The sequence below is a fragment of the Pelodiscus sinensis genome, chromosome 8 (genome assembly GCF_052426305.1).
Source record: "Pelodiscus sinensis isolate ZL-2025 chromosome 8, ASM5242630v1, whole genome shotgun sequence".
Taxonomy (NCBI): Eukaryota; Metazoa; Chordata; order Testudines; family Trionychidae; genus Pelodiscus; species Pelodiscus sinensis.
In genome coordinates, this window is record NC_143059.1 from 37,415,848 (window position 1) to 37,433,091 (window position 17,244).

Here is a 17,244-nt window from a genome sequence, read left to right on the forward strand (position 1 = left end):
CACACATTTTTCTGTAATTCTCTAAACTTTCAAGCACTGGGTAAAAATAAATTGGGGACTAACCACTAATGGCCTGCTTTGCAAAGGTGCTCAGCCCTTACAACTCCCTTTGGCTTAAAGTAGTGGTTCTCAAAGTGTGGTCTGGGAGGAATGGCAGCACAGGAAACCCCTCATCTGAAGAGGTTTTCCCTGCTGCTCTCATTGGCCAGAATCATGGCCAATGGGAGTAGCTGGGGCTTGAAGAGTGGCACCAGGGTGTAGCTGGAGCTGCAAAGCCACATAAGTGTCCCCCCATCTCCCTCATGACCAGACCCTGCACCTCCATTCCCTTCACACACGCCTCCCACCACATTCTCCTTACACACCCCATCTCACCAAGATCCCCCCACTCAACCCCAGCCTTCTCCTGCACCCAGCCTCCACCCAACCCCAGCCTGCTCTTGCAGCCAACCTCCAACCCAGACCTCCACCCTCAGCTTACTCCTGCACCCAATTCTGTCAATATGGGTGGTTGGTTGATGGTTAGCAAAAAGGTTTGTGTTAAGCAGTGTGGGCCACGGGCCAAAAAGTTTGAGAACCACTGGCTTAAAGGAAGCAACAGAAACTTCGAACTTCTGAAGAACAGACTACTAACTACAGTAATGCTATCCAAACGTACACAAAAATCAGTGGGATAAATCATTCAAACACCTCTATCCCACTAGATGACATCAAAACACTTGTCCATTGACTTGTCTTTAGAGTTAATAACCATGTCAGCATGTCCTGTCCCAAAGCACTGACTTGACTCCAGTGTTTTAAGTCTGAGGTCTACGGCTGCTACAGTTCATGTTATTTGGGGCAGGGGTGGAAAGGAGGGCAAATAAATTCAACAGCTTCACCAAATTCAACAGCTTCTCAAATCAGGGTCCTGGGGTCCCATCCAGAGTATGACTGAGGTGGCTGCTGAAGGTTCCCCCCAATGCATTGGGCCTGCAGCAGCCACCCCAAACCATCCTACATCTCTGGTTGTGCAAAATGTGTCATGTGATGACCCCAGGAGCTGCTTCTGAAAGTTATAGGCACCATTCCTGCAACTTTATGAACAAGAACATGATATAATGGAAGAAGGAGCAGTTGACCAAACAGGAGGAGGGAGCAAACAGCATGGACAGAAAGGGAAAAGCAGTGCATAAGCAGAGCACTGTTTATGGGATGAGCAGTGTGAGATGGTAGTGGGAGGAGTATATCTGAACCATTGAGGCTTGTGATAGTACAGTCTCTCACATGGAGAGGATTAATGGATTCTGTCTGGGAACTTGGTTAGATGCTTGCTCAAGATTCTTATCCTGACAGACTTCGTGACACTTTGGCAAAGGCCTGCTCCAACTTCAGAAAATGTATCCTGGAACGTAAAAGTCTTAGGCGGTAGCCGTGTTAGTCTGTAACTGAAAAAACTTTAAAAGAATGGTCCTGCAGCACCTTAGACACTAACAAAAAAATGTAGATGCTATCATGAGCTTTCATGGGCACAAACCACTTCTGCAGGTGAATGGAAGGGATCCAGGGATGCTTCAAGACCATTTGTTGTTTTTTTTAAAGTTTTTCCTAGAATTGAATTTAACTTTTAGGACCCTGGTATAGGTAGAGGCCTTCTTCTTTGAAGGCTAATTTTAGTCTGGAGACATGATAGAGAACCAAGGAAGAGATGAGAAATCCACATTGCATAGTAGGTTCAAAACTTTGGATGTCAAACTTAGGGATGTAATATTGTAGACGATTAACTGATAAGCAAAAGCTTATAGGATAATGCTATAGGCTACACACATTCCCGTCAGGCCCAGGGGGCCTCTACCCACTGCAGTTATGCATTTAACATGTATTAGGAGCCAGGCGGACAGGCAGCCCAGCTCAGTTCTGGCTCGCGCTGGGTCTGGGAGCTCCACCCTACACTGTTGCCTCTGTAGCAAAAGCAATACTGTGGGGCAACAGGCAGCGGCCCATGAGGGAGGCTAGTTTTTAAACTGGCTCCCCTCACAGACCAGTTTCCCCCTGGCAACCCATGCTGCTGCCTCTGATACAAAAGCAGCAGCACAGAGTGGGTCAACTCCCCAGCTGACCCTGGGTTCCACCGGCACTTCCCTGGAATCCAGGGGAAGCAGAGGCAGCATTTTAAAGGGGCAGACCTGGAGCCAGCTGACCCCAGGGTCCCGGTGGCATTTCCCTGGAACCCGGGATCAGTTGGGGACTCCCCAGCTGACCCCGGGTTCCACTGCCGCGAGGAGCCTGGTGTCAGCTGAGAGTCCCCAGCTGACCCCGGACTCCCCAGCTGATCCCAGGCTCCTTGCGGCGTTTCCCTAGAATCCTGGATCAGTTGGGGAGTCTCTAGCTGCTCCCAAGTTCTGGGAAAATGCCACAAGATTCTAGGCTCCACGGCTGCCCCTTTGAAAGGTGCACAGGTGGCATTAAAAGGGGCGGTGGATGCCCCTTTGAAAGGCACCTGGGGTTTTTATCTTATAGAGGCAGCAAAGGGGGAGGCTATCAACTAGTTGACTAGTCAAAATACTAACTGATAAGCATGAGGTGAGGGCTCTCTAGCCCGGTCCTGGAAGGTGGGGTGCCGCTATAGCCCAGCCGAGCTAGAGTGGGGCCTCTTGCCTGTCCCCTTTTAATCAGTCAACCAATTAAACATCATAATTAACTGGTTAACCAGTTAAACAGGATTTGACATCCCTAATCCTAATGCATCTGTGAAAGGTGGAGAAGAAATAGAGAGGTAGAGATACAGGTTCAGACTGCAACCAATTTTGAACCAAACACGTATCCCCTTTCCTGTAACATCAGTTCACCTAACAGGAAAGAGAAACTGAGAAAAGTAGGAAGGAAGCTAGATTTAAAAAAAATACCACATAAAAGGAAAACCTTTTAATGTCTTCAATATTTCTGATTGCCAGACCAAAAGACACAACAAAACAAAGACACAACTTCTACTTATTATACTGCAATTTATTTCCTTCTCCAAAATTTTTGAAAAGCTTAGCAATTCACCACTCTCACAAATAACAGCATTATCACCCATAAGTTCAGATCTAAATTCTCTATAAGGAAATGCTACTCAACAAGTAATTGCAATTTAATAGAACTGCCAAAGAACAACTGCCTTTGATTTGATTTGGAAAAGTCATTTTTATCTAAAAAGTTAAAAGTGCTGTACTGACAAAAACGTCTGGTCTTTTTTTCCAGATTTCTAAATTACAAATTTGACTTTCTTTTCTACTGAATGACATAGCAAAAATTTTCCAACTGCAACTCTACAGTACAGCAGTAAGAGTGCCCTGTTAGTTAATTATGACAACATACTAACACAAAAAAACCCACTTTTTGAAGCAGCTTTAGTCTAAAATAGATAGTGATGTATGTGCAGGTAAACTGGGACACAAAAAACAGCTGTTTTAAAACTCCAATATTGTCTTTATTGCCACCAGAAATTTGATATAATTTTAGATCACTTACACAAGTAGGGTGTTCCCAGCATACTATGGAACATATCTCATGCTTTGGCAACTGAAGTTCCAAAGAGGAATGCTGCATCATAATCCAAATAAGTCACTATCTTAAAGTGCAAAGGAAACAGAGTTTATGTTTTCCTTCCTGTATGCTGAGTAACTAGGTATAATTCAAAACAACAACAAATAAAGTCCATTTATTTCAAGAAACTTTTTGCATGGAAAGTTTCCCCTTCCCCAACACAAACGCAGGCTTAAAAGTTCCCTTTATGCATATAAAATATGTATTTGTTTTCTGAGTGTATATGTATCTGTATATGTAAAAGTTTCAAAACATGATTTTGATAATTCTTCCTACCAACCATCCAAACTCTTCTGGAAACTCAGATAAATCACACCACCAGTTTTTTTCTCTTTTCCCAAATGGATCAAGAAATATTTGTCTTCAGGTATTACACAATATGTGACTTCACTTTACCTTTTGGTCTCCTCTTCATCAACATCTAAAACCATGTCTCAAATAGGGATGTGAAAGGTTAACCGGTATGCATTACTGGTTCCAGTTAACCACAGGGGGTGGAGCAGCTCACCGCCCATCCCAGTGCAGGGCTCACTGTGGGCAGGGGCTACTCTAGTGGGCCGGCAGAACAACCCCTGTCCATGACGGAGCTGGCCTGCCTGTCCACCCTCCCCTGCCACAGGTTACACATTGGCTCCCCTGCCAGCCCCGCTCCTGGGAAGCTGGCTGCAGAGCCCACAATGAAGCTTCCCTGGGATCAGCACCAGCAGGGGCTGATAGTCCCACTCCCGGTGAGGCTTTGCTGCGGGCTCTGAAGTATAAAGTTTAGTTAAAATTTATACAGCAGCACTCACAGCACGTGTAACTGGGATTTTCTGTGGTTACATGCTTGCCTTTTTAACTGACTTTTTACGTCCCTAGTCTCAAGTAAGGGCAGAACAAGCAGCAAACTTTATGTACTTTAGTTTTCAAACAGCTCCAGTCTTTTCCCATCTTTACTTTTTACTCTCTAGTTAGTACTCAACCAGACTTTTTAAGAATGTAATTACCTGAACAATAATTTTCAATGCACAAATTAAGAATTAAATCCTGGTTATCACTTTTACTCTTAGATTAGTAAAATGGCCTCTCTCTGAAAGTCATTTGTCTTCTTAAACAAGGTATTTTAAATTAACCTAAGCTTTTTGAAAGTGCTTATTACATTCAGGCTCAACACAAGAATATCCAGAAAGCTGAGAACAGAGATTTCAATGGACTGCTTCCTTTCTTGCAGTTAAGTTTTCTAATATGATACTGCAGTGGGAAAACAGTACAGTTCTTCAATGGTTCCTTAAGAAATAAGTTCTTTTCCTTCCTAGGAAAAGGTTTAAAGTCAAAAGACTATTAGCTAAGCCCCTGTACAGCCTAGTGTAGAGATGAGTAGATTTGAAGACTGTAATTTCTCATTGCTTTGGTTGAAGAGATCCCTTCAGTGCTCTCTCACGCAGAGTGTGATCATGTGTGTTAACAACTCTCTATTTTATCTCTGAATGATAGAATTCACTTGCAACGCAGACACCTATCTCCCCTCGCACTCCAGTTAAAACTGGAAGGCCAGATTCACAGAAGCAAAATGAAGGACAATGTAGCACTTTAAAGACTAACAAGATGGTTTATTAGATGATGAGCTTTCGTGGGCCAGACCCACTTCCTCAGATCAAATAGTGGAAGAAAATAGTCACAACCATATATACCAAAGGATACAATTAAAAAAAATTCACAGAGTTACTTTCAGCTCCCTGATTCTGTGCATGGCCCTCCATGCAAGTTAGAGCAGCCTACGGGTTAACCCTAATATGCACCAGCTAGCAATAGTGCCCAGGGACCAAGCCCTAAATCAGGATAACAGAGTGCAGTATGCACCACTAACTGCTCTCTAGAGCTGCCAGGTGGACAGCATAAGAGTTATGTAGTCTCTATGGGTACGTCTAGACTACATGCCTCTGGCGACAGAGGCATGTAGATTAGACTATCCGGCATAGGAAAATGAAGCGGCGATTTAAATAATCGCCGCTTCATTTAAATTTACATGGCTGCGCGCTGAGCCGATCTGCTGTTTGTCGGCTCAGCGCAGTAGTCTGGACGTTCCGCGGTCGACATCAAAGGTATTTGTCGACCGCGGAACGTCCAGACTACCGCGCTGAGCCGAAAAACAGCCGATCGGCTCAGCGCGGCAGCCATGTAAATTTAAATGAAGCGGCGATTATTTAAATCGCCGCTTCATTTTCCTATGCCGGGTAGTCTAATCTACATGCCTCTGTCGCCAGAGGCATGTAGTCTAGACGTACCCTATGTGACTGGAGAGCCAGCCATAAATACTCATCTAGAAGGCAAAGGCTAATTTTCCATTCCCTTTGTGATATGTGAGGAAAATAATCTGCCCCAAAATCTCTATAAAAATTTAAGAGGCAGGAATTTTCAGATAATACTGGTCTAAAGCTGTCCTTTTGTTCAATAGACACACACACAAAACAACCTTTCATTGTGTAAGTTTGTCTGCTGTTAGCTATGCATGGCTTTTTCTCTTTGGTATCTCCTTCATATCTAAGATTTTCCCCTTGTGGTAGCTGAACTATGACAAGCCTGATTACAAAGGCTGCAATTTATATTTTGGAACTTTACAGGATAACATAAAATAAGAGTTACAGCTACACTTGAATTCAGTTTGAAAATTTTTTGATACATACACGGTATTATGCAATTCAAATAAAATAGGTTATGTCTACACTACAGCGTTAATTTGAGTTATCTTAATTTGAAATAGTTAATCTGAATTAAGATAATTCGAATTAACACGTCTGCACACAAAATGCACTTTGAATTAGCATTTTGATCATTTGAAATACTGCGTTCACACTGAGGGGACATTGATTCAGATTTAAGGCTGGTCGGAACCAGGTCAGGGGTAGGACATCAGGTCAGGAGTGTATTTGTGTGGCTGTTGCCAGAGGCTATCGGAGGCTTGTGCTTGAAGGGACACACACACACACACACACACACACACACACACACGGCAGCCGGTTCCCTGCTTGCTTGCCTGCTTTGCTGAGGGACGACAAAGCATTTGTGTCTCAGAGTGTTCTGGTTGCCCTCACTCGGGACACCATAGCACTCTGCAACATGGAGCCAGAACTGCCCCTGGGCACTCTGGTGCTTCTCGTGAACATGTTGCTGCGAACCTGGCTGCACTTTCTGCAGGCTGCCATCCGGGATGTCCATCGGGGGGCTGTCAGTATACAGGAGGCCCTGCAGGAGAGCTTCTACCCTGAGGAGCACTCAGAACTTCCCTGGTCTGTCCCACTGGAGGCTTGTGCCTCATTCATCTCTCATGTCCTTCCACTTACCCCTCCCCCCAACCTCGCTTCCGGAGTCAAATAAAATACACGTATTTTCATGAACACAAACTCTCTTTATTTAATAAAACGGGTGAGGGAGGATGAAACTCTGGTGAGACTGGGGAAAGGAGGTGGGAGAGGGGAAGACAGAGGATGAGAGAGGGGAGGGGAAAACCTGGGAGGAGGGAGCTGGAAGGGGGAAGCAAGGGCAAGAAGGGGGAGGGGAAGGTCAGGCCTGGGGGTCTCGCCAGACCATCTTGATTTTCATGAGAACCTGCTCCTGGGATCGCATGGGGCCTTTGGTGGACAGGCTGGCAGCTATCCTGCCATAGACGGCCACATTCCTCCATCTAGTACGAGACTGTGGACATTGGGGGCATCCTCTCCTCCCCCAATCCTGAGTAACATAAGAACGGCCGTACTGGGTCAGACCAAAGGTCCATCTAGCCCAGTATCCTGTCTGCTGACAGTGGCCAGCACCAGGTGCCCTAGAGAGGGTGGACCGAAGACAATGATCAAGCGATTTGTCTCCTGCCATCCCTCTCCAGCCTCTGACAAACAGAGGCCAAGGACACCATTTTATCCCCTGGCTAATAGCCTTTTATGGACCTAACCTTCATGAAATTATCTAGATTCTCTTTAAAATCTATTATAGTCCTAGCCTTCACAGCCTCCTCTGGCAAGAAGTTCCACAGGCTGACTACATGCTGTGTGAAGAAGAACTTTCTTTTATTAGTTTTAAACCTGCTACCCGTTAATTTCATTTGGTGTCCTCTAGTTCTTCTATTTAGGAAACTAATAAATAACTTTTATCTGCCCTCTCCACACCACTCATGATTTTATATACCGCTATCATATCCCTCCACAGTCTCCTCTTTTCTAAACTGAAAAGTCCCAGTCGCTTTAACCTCTCCTCATATGGGACCCGTTCCAAACCCCTAATCATTTTAGTTGCCCTTTTCTGAACCATTTCCAAGGCCAAAATATCTTTTTTGAGGTGAGGAGACCACATCTGTACACAGTATTCAAGATATGGGCGTACCATAGTTTTATACAGGGGCAGTAAGATATTCTGGGTCTTATTTTCTATCCCTTTCTTAATAATTCCTAGCATCCTATTTGCCTTTTTGACTGCCGCTGCACACTGTGTGGAAGTTTTCAGAGAACTGTCCACGATAATGCCAAGATCTCTTTCCTGATTTGTCATAGCCAAATTAGCCCCCATCATACTGTACGTATAGTTGGGGTTATTCTTCCCAATGTGCATTATTTTACACTTATCCACATTAAATTTCATTTGCCATTTTGTTGCCCAATCTCTCAGTTTGGTGTCCCTGCCCAAGGTTTGTGGAAGGCTGGAGAGGGATGGCACGAGACAAATGGCTTGGTCACTGTCTTAGGTCCATCCCTTCCATGGTTCCTAGGGTTGGCCGCTGTCGGCAGACAGGCTACTGGGCTAGATGGACCTTTGGTCTGACCCAGGACGGCCATTGTAAGCTCAGGGCTCAAGGTCGGGGGTCTCAGTGGACCCCCTTGATTTTCATGCACACCTGCTCCTGGGTGGCCAGGCTGGCAGCTCTCCTGCCCTAGACGGCCACTTTCCTGTGCCTAGTGCGGAGGTCGTGGACGAGGTCCACGATGTCCGCACTAGCCCAGGCGGGTACCCGCCTCTTGCGGTCCCGGGCAAGCTCCCGGGAGCCGCCAGCCTGGTCCCGGGAAGAGGGGGAGGGCTGGGGGGCATCGGGTGGCTGGCTCGATCCGTGCCAGGTGCAGGGTCTGCTGGCTAGGTGCTGGCAGGCTTGCACCTGGCACGGGCACTGTAGCCAGCCCATGCCCCTTTAAGGGGTCCGGGGCCGGAAGGGGGGCAGACGAGTTTCCCTGGTGTTGGCCAGAGTGGCCACCAGGGAAACCTGGGGAGGGCTAGCCTTCCACTAGTTCGAATTAAGGGGCTACACACCCCTTAATTCGAACTAGCTAGTTCGAACTAGGCTTAATCCTTGTAAAATGAGGTTTTCCTAGTTCGAACTAAGCGCTCCGCTAGTTCAATTTAAATTCGAACTAGCGGAGCGCTAGTGTAGTACCTATTAAAGTTAGTTTGAACTAACGGACGTTAGTTCGAACTAACTTTGTAGTGTAGACATACCCTAATAGATTAGTAAGACAGGATTTCCCTTTACAGAAACCATGTTGACTTTTGTCCAACAAATTATGTTCTTCTACATGATTCACAATTTTATTCTTTACTATTGTTTCGACTAATTTGCCCGGTACTGAAGTTAGACTTACTGGTCTGTAATTGCCCGGATCGCCTCTAGAGCCCTTTTTAAATATTGGTGTCACGTTGGCTACCTTCCAGTCATTAGGTACGGAAGCCGATTTAAGGGATAGGTTACAAACCACAGATAATAGTTGAGCAATTTCCCATTTGAGTTCTTTTAGAACCCTTGGATGAATGCCATCCGATCCCGGAGATTTGTTAACATTAAGTTTTTCTATTTGTTCCAAAACCTCCTCTAATGACACTTCAATCCGGGACAGTTCCTCAGATTCATCACCCACAAAGGACGGTGCAGATTTGGGAATCTCCCCAACGTCCTCAGCCGTGAAGACTGAAGCAAAGAAATCATTTAGTTTCTCCTCAATGGCTTTATCGTCCTTGATTGCTCCTTTTATAGCTCCATCATCTAGGGGACCCACAGGTTTTTTAGCAGGCTTACTGCTTCTAATGTACTTAAGAAACATTTTGTTATTTCTTTTTGAGTTTTTGGCTAGCTGTTCCTCAAAATCTTTTTTTGCTTTTCTTATTATATTTTTACACTTGATTTGACAGTGTTTATGTTCCGTTCTATTTATCTCACTAGGATTGGACTTCCACTTCTTAAAGGATACCTTTTTGTCCCTCACTGCTTCTTTTACATGGTGGTTAAGCCACGGTGACTCTTTTTTAGGTCTCTTGCTATGTTTTTTTATTTGGGGTATACATTTAAGTTGGGCCTCTATTATGGTGTCTTTAAAAAGTTTCCATGCAGCTTTCAGGGATTTGGCTCTAGTCACTGTGCCTTTTAATTTTTGTTTAACTAACCTCCTCATTTTTGTGCAATTCCTCTTTTTGAAATTAAATGCCAGGGTGCTGGACTGCTGAGGTGTTCTTCCCACCACAGGAATGTTGAATGTTATTATATTATGGTCACTATTCCCAAGCAGTCCTGTAATAGTTATCTCCTGGACCTGATCCTGCCCTCCACTCAGGACTAAATCGAGAATTGCCTCTCCCCTTGTGGGTTCCTGCACCAGCTGCTCCAAGAAGCATTCATTTAAGCCACTGAGAAATTTTATCTCCGCTTCTCTTCCTGAGGTGGCATGTATCCAGTCAATATGGGGGTAATTAAAATCCCCCATTATTATAGAGTTCTTTATTTTGGTAGCCTCTCTAATCTCCTTCAGCATTTCAATGTCAGTAGCGCTGTCCTGGTCAGGTGGTCAGTAATATCTTCCTACTGCTAATTTCTTATTATTGGAGCATGGAATTACTATCCATAGCGATTCTATTGAACATGTTGATTCACTTAATATTTTTATTTCATTTCATATGGTCCACCCTGATTTCCAGCCTGGACCAGGAAGGTGCCCGCCTTCTCTGGCCCTGGCAGGCTCCTGGGAGCTGGCAGACTGCTCCTGGGGAGCGGTGGAGGGCTGGCTGTCAGTGGCTTGCTGGCTCATGTTTTGGGGCCCCTGGGTCAGGGGCAGTGACTGCTGGCTCTGGGCCGGCAGGCTTGGAGCTGGCACAGGCACTGTGGTCATAGTCTACCCCTTTAAGGGCTCCAGGAAGGGTGAGGGAGGGAGGGAGAAGAGTGTTCTTGCTTGAGGCTGGAGTGGCCACCAGGACACCCTGGGAAGGCTGGAGGCCCCCTATTTCGAAGTAAGTGTCTACACAGCACTTAAATTTTGAATTAGCTAATTCGAGTTTGGTGTTGCTCCTCGTAGAATGAGGTTTACCAAATTCAAATTAAGCACCCCACTCTTTCGAATTTAATTCGAAATAGCGGTTTGCCTGTGTAGACACTATTATAGTTAATTTGAAATAATGGCTATTTCGAATTAATTTTGATGTGCAGACATAGCCATAGGTATTCAGTACTACTATGATACACGAGATTTTTTAACCAAAAACAGTGAAGCTTACAATAAGTTTATTACGTGACACATGGCCACTTTGGTTTATCATCATATGTTTGGAAGAATCATTTCCACATAGTAGGGATTCTATAGATTGACCTGTGGCACACAAAGCTTCATTCTAGATGAAAGGAGGGCATTTCAGCATAGGAAAGAGAAGAATGGGTTGCACTTTGTACCTTCACTTCTCCTTCAAAAGAAAGGTAGAGAGAATGCATAGTCCACAAGATACAGAGGTTGCAATGCACGGGGCCCATTCTGTCACAATTCTTCCTCACAGGGAATAAATGCCAGCACAACGAGGATTTCCCTTTTATAGAGAGAACACATTATTCCTGAAACTTCCTTACCAAATGTGGGGCCAAAAGCAGCAGGGATGGAACAGCCTCTGCCTGTGACAGGGGGAGAAGGGGTTCCAAGCCACCCCTATTTAATCTGTTAACCAATTAAACTTAATGTTTAATCAGCTAACTTGTTAAACAGAATTTTACATCTCTAGTAACTAACCTGTATTTGATGTTCTCATAATATATTTGTTTTATCCCCCCAAAATAAAGGTTTTATTGTTTTCTTTAGAGTCTCAGTCACTTAATTTGCTTGCGTATAATGAGGACTCATCACAAATCTGGTGAATTATATTATTTTAAAGTTTAGTGTTCTTTCAACATTTTGGTGAGCTAAGCATTTGAACACATATTAGAAGTTTAAAATGTTAAAAATGTAATGTTTTAAAACAGATTCTGCAACTATTACTCACCGTTCACAAGCAACATCTTACTAGGCAATCCTCTGATTTAGACTTGGACAGTGTCTATACCAGTGATCCCCGCCATGGCGCCCGCGGGGCTATTTGTGTGCGCTCGCCAGGTGCTCGGGGCTGGCCTGGCCCTGGGCACGTGGCTCATGAATGGTGCCGGAGCCGGCCCAGGTGCATGGCACACGGTGAGCGCTGGCCCCGGGAACGCTGCGAATTAGCCGCCTGCGCTCTGGGCGCGCGGCGCTTGGAGGGGGGGGCAGCCCCAGGCGCGACTTAGCCGCCCGCGCTCTGGGTGTGCGGCGCTTGGCGGGGGGGGGAGCCCCGGGCACAAATTAGCCACCCGCGCTCTGGGCGCGTGGCACTTGGGGGGGGCCGGCCCCGGGCGCGTCGCGCTTGGGCGGCTCCGGGCGCGCGGCTGTGGGGGGAGCTCCGCCCCGGTGCCCCCAAGTGTCCCCGCCCTCTGGCGCCCGGCAGCCTCAGATGGTTGGGGACCACTGGTCTATACTAAGATATTAATTAATATGTATAAAAGTTAACACACATGCTTTTCTTTCCCATTATACATCAAGAACATATACATTTTTTCTCAGGTACAGAGGAAGAGGGATACAGACCAATTGAGAGTCTATGGACAAAGCTAAAAGGGGTAAAAAAAAATAGAGGTGACATCATGGCAGGGGTCTACCATAGACCAACAAATCATGACAGGAGAGGTGGATGGTGCATTTTTAGAACAAACAACAGAAATACACAAAAGACAAGACCTGGTTAGTTATTGGGGAGCTAACTACCCCCAACATCGGCTAGAAAAGTAATACGGCAAAACAGAAATCAGTTTATGGAATGTATTGGGGACAACTCTTTGCTCCAGAAATTCGAAAGAATTTTGCTCACAATAAGAAAGAAAGAAAGAAAGAAAGAAAGAAAGAAAGAAAGAAAGAAAGAAAGAAAGAAAGAAAGAAAGAAGTGAGAGCAGCAATAAGGACAATGACTTTCTAATAAGCAGATATTAACAAACTCCAAGAAATAGCAAGTAAGGTACCATGGAAAGAAGATCTAAGGGAAAAGGAGTTCAGGAGAGAAAGCAGATTCTCAAGGAGACAATATTAAAGGCACAACAGTTAACTATCCCCATGCAGAGATGGCAGGAAGAATAATAAGAGGCCAATACATGGCTCCATCAGTAGCTCTTTAATGTCCTGAAAAATCTAGAAAAGAATCCTACAAAAAGTGGAAATATGGACAAATTGCCAACAAAGAGTACAAAAGAACAGCAGAAGCTATGGAGAAAAAAATCAGAAAGGCTAAGGCACAAAATTAGTTACACTACCAAGGGACATAAAATGCTGTAACAAAAGCTTCTTGAAATATATTAGGCACAAGAGAAATGAGAAAGAAAAGTTAGGCCCTCTTCTTAGGAAGAAAAGAGAGCTAATAACTCATGACCTCTTGTGACAGGGCGCCTGCCCTGCACTGGGCCTTTAAGCCCAAGGCTCAGGCCTTGAGCCCGGGTGGCTAGGTGAGCCCAGCTGTCAGCTATAAAGGGAGGAGCACAGTTTGCTAGGTGGAGAGCTAGTGGAGGGCTGGTGGCAGAGGAAGCAGGAGCTCCTTGGAGGGAGACAAGCTGGGGATGACCAGCAAAGGCTGGAGGAGGGCGAGCCAAGACTTCCCCTGGCTAGGGGCTGGAGACAAAGCCCCCTGGTTTGCGGGCCGAGCATGAGGCTGACTAGGTAAGCAAAGCTGGTGAGACAAATGCCTATGATGAGCAACCCATACAGACTGTAACTTGCCCTGAGAGGGGCTATATGAGGACAGTCAGGGGGCACTGAGGCACACTGGGGGCATGCACCCCCTGACACCTCTAGAAAGCTGATGTTTTTAACACTTGTTCTGTTTCACTAATATGGTTGATGGTGACCAGATACTCAACACTAATTATATTAACAACAAGGGAAAGGAATGCAAACTAAAACAGGGAAACAACCAGAAATTATAGATACCAATTTCATGGCTGTGAAAAATGTCTCTCACTGTGATTTAAGCTGTTGCCTTTGAAATCTGCCTCCTTGGTCCTAGGAGTGCACCTTTAATTCGGTAGGTGAGGAGGGACAGGACTTGTTCATCTCCTGCATAGCTAGTCTGGGGGGTGGGTGAGAAGGAGGATAAAAGGTTACAAGTAATAAACAGACAGCATGGATATGTTAAGAACAAATCATGTCAAATCAATCTAATTTCCCTCTTGGCCAGGATTACTGGCCTACTGGACAGGGAACAAGCAGTAGTTCTTTAGTCTCAAATGTTACACACCCCCGAATGACAAAGCTGGGTCAACACTTCATGTCTAATGGACACCAGCCCTTAAGAGTCTGTCTAACCATTGATCTTTCAAACTTACAGAACCCTTAGAAAGTGCTTGAACACCTTGTAATTCTATTAACCAGAACACCAGTGCAAGCAGAGTGTTCTCAGTTCCACCCTGGAGGCAGCAAGCAGAACATAAGTCATGTCTTACATTCACACAACATGCCAATATTCTTCAAAAAGTCACTACAGAAGTTCGGTGCTCAGTTAAGGGAGCCGAGATATACCATATTTATGCTGATGAAGGCCACTGCAAACGAAAAACTGAAAAACCACTGCACTGCCATCAGAATTAATTTATGTGGAACGCAGATTGTCACTAAAAACAATCTATGTGCCTTCACTTGATAAGCATTTGCATGGCATATTTATATTTTAAAATAATAAATTTGATAGAAGGCACTAAAAATTGAACTAAATACACTGCAAAATGGTTTCTACCTTTTTAACCATGTTCCTACCTCACCTTAATATTAATTTTCTCAAATTTCCTCTGTATTTTTCTAGCTTCACAGAACAATTACTATTTACTTCTATTGACATTGTGTCTCAGTGTTCAAACATGAATCTCAGTTTCTTATTATTTGGACTTATCTGGAGCTAGCGCTTTCCAGTATAACTAGAATCAATATTAATAAGATGCCAATAAAATAAGGGCACTGAATGTGACTGGCACTGGATTTTATGGGATGGGTGCTTTGGAATGGAGTAAAAAATAGAATGAGCCAAATGTATTGATTATATATCCTCTATGGAACCTCGCTGACTTTTAGAGTTGCACAGAATGTAAATCAGAGTGATGTTTGTCCTTCGTTTGCACCATATTTTAGCAGTACATAAAAAGATTGAATTTGACAAAGCAAAACGTTAAAATAATACCAAAAATACACTACATATTGAGGCATCATAAAACAGTCCCTCCCCTAAGGACTTACAGTCTGAAAGGCAAAATAAAAAACAAGGATTAGAGGTGGAATAAAATTTACAATAAATGTGAACAGGATAGTAATAATGAATGCTATACAGCACTTAATTATTGGTGATCAAAGTAACAGTGCTTATTAGGATCTAATTTTCAGAACATATGATGAGAGAAATAATATTAGATATCTCTACACTATGGACAAATGGTATACATGCATACTCTCAGATTCACACATGCACTTCTCATGGAATTAACAGGGCACCACACTGACTCAGCCAAGGACAGAGATTGTCCCTTAAGCATGTGCACTGGCAAGGGTCTTAAGGCACAGAAGAGTGCCAGCTATTATAATAAACACTATACTGCCTTTTCCTCTGTTATTTAATATAACTCAGAATATTCATTAAACAACTATCTGTTACACCCAACAGTCAGAGATTAAACCACATCTATCCAGCCAAATTGTCCACCTACTTTATAAAAATACTGCTGGTTTAAGTCACAGCACTAACAAAGGCTCTCCACCCTTCTCCACTCCCCCCATGGCAAAATAGGACTGAGAAAGGTTGAAGTAACAGACAGGACTAAGAACTTTCTGATTTTAAAGCTATGTGCACATTCAAATTAACCTTCAACAACTCTCCGGTGTACAACACTTATTTATACAAAAACTGAGTGACTTGCCCATGGACACAATATATACAGGGCAGCACAGACAAAAAAAACTCAAGAGTTTATGGTTCCTTGCCTTCCAGGAAGGAAGAAGACAAGTCCCGTCGTTTTTTTTTTATTATTATTAACTTTATTCATCTGATACAGATTAGAGATAAAAATCAAAGGACTTTCTGTTTGCAGCTGATATGCTCTAGAGTCTAGAATCTTGCTAGCTTTAGGTTGTGAAGAAAGCCAGTGTGTTTTACATGTGTCAAGATCTGAAGAAACTGATACCACCCACTAAGAAAGCCAATGAAAGAGCTTTTCATATTGTTACAAACAATTGTTTCATTTGTATCAAATCTATAATACACTGCTTGCAATACTGTGGCTAAAACAAGTTTAAAAACTACCTACTAACCATTCTAAAATACAGGGTACATTTGCCTTCACAAACCTATTCTGAATTACCTAATCAATTAAAATACTTGCCTGAGAACTTCCATTGTAACCCCTTTCTGAAGTATGTGAATAGGATGTTGATTATTCAATATACTTTCTAATTACAGCTTTATTCACTTGTTTTAGCCAGTCTCCTCTGTCCTATTTTTTAATCCAATATGAACACAACCCTCTAATTTCTGTAAATATTAAAAATTACCATTTGTCCCTTCTATGCCAAAGTCAACCGCAGATACATAACCAGGCATCAAAACTTTAGGTCACTTAAGCATCCTGCTGTCAAATAGTTAAACATATTCTTAGATCAAATTCAGCAACTGAATTTTGCTGAGCTTTAAACACTTCAGTAGTCCCATTGACTTCAATGGTTAGTACTTTATTGAAGGGGAACCTTAATGAATAAAAACCTGTGCTGCTCCCATTCAGTCAAGGGTTAAGTTATCAGGCTAAACGTTATTGTTCACTTGAGTTTCTAATGCTGGAATTACAGCATCATTTTTACAACCGTTTTTTTTACACAAGCTAACGAACTTACCAAGGTACACATTATTAAGCAGCAGTTTTGGAATCAAACAGTTTTGTTAAAAGATAACAAACACCACAAAATAGAAGCACTTCCTAGATTTAGCTGAATTATACTACACAAGATGCAAAACAATATTTAGAAGTGGAATGACTCATTTTAATGCTTCTTATGCAACTTAAGAAGTTAGCTGTTTGCATTATTCAAATACAAGTTTCATTCTAATTCATAGCGTATTGTACATACTGTATATCTGGCCAAATGTGTTAATACCGTCTTACAGAGAAACAAATGCAACAAGGAGATTACTACAACAGGCTCAATTTTCAATACAGGAAAAACACAGACATTTATTCTCTGTTTAATATCAAGTACCTTTCCACAGAATAGTCAGAGGGATGATGTTGAGAAGCTTTTTATAAAATTTTACAGGTGTTCATGGAAACTGTTTAAAATAAAGATTATATGGATCTCACATAGAATAGAATGCCTATAAGTTTTCAAACTA

The 17,244-nt window shown here is 43.4% G+C and overlaps 1 protein-coding gene across 12 annotated transcripts in view; it reads right to left on the reverse strand.

Annotated features, from left to right (window-relative positions):
• Positions 1 to 17,244, reverse strand: part of SGMS1 (sphingomyelin synthase 1) — a 211,785-nt gene that overhangs the window by 96,695 nt on the left and 97,846 nt on the right. The window lies entirely within an intron of this gene.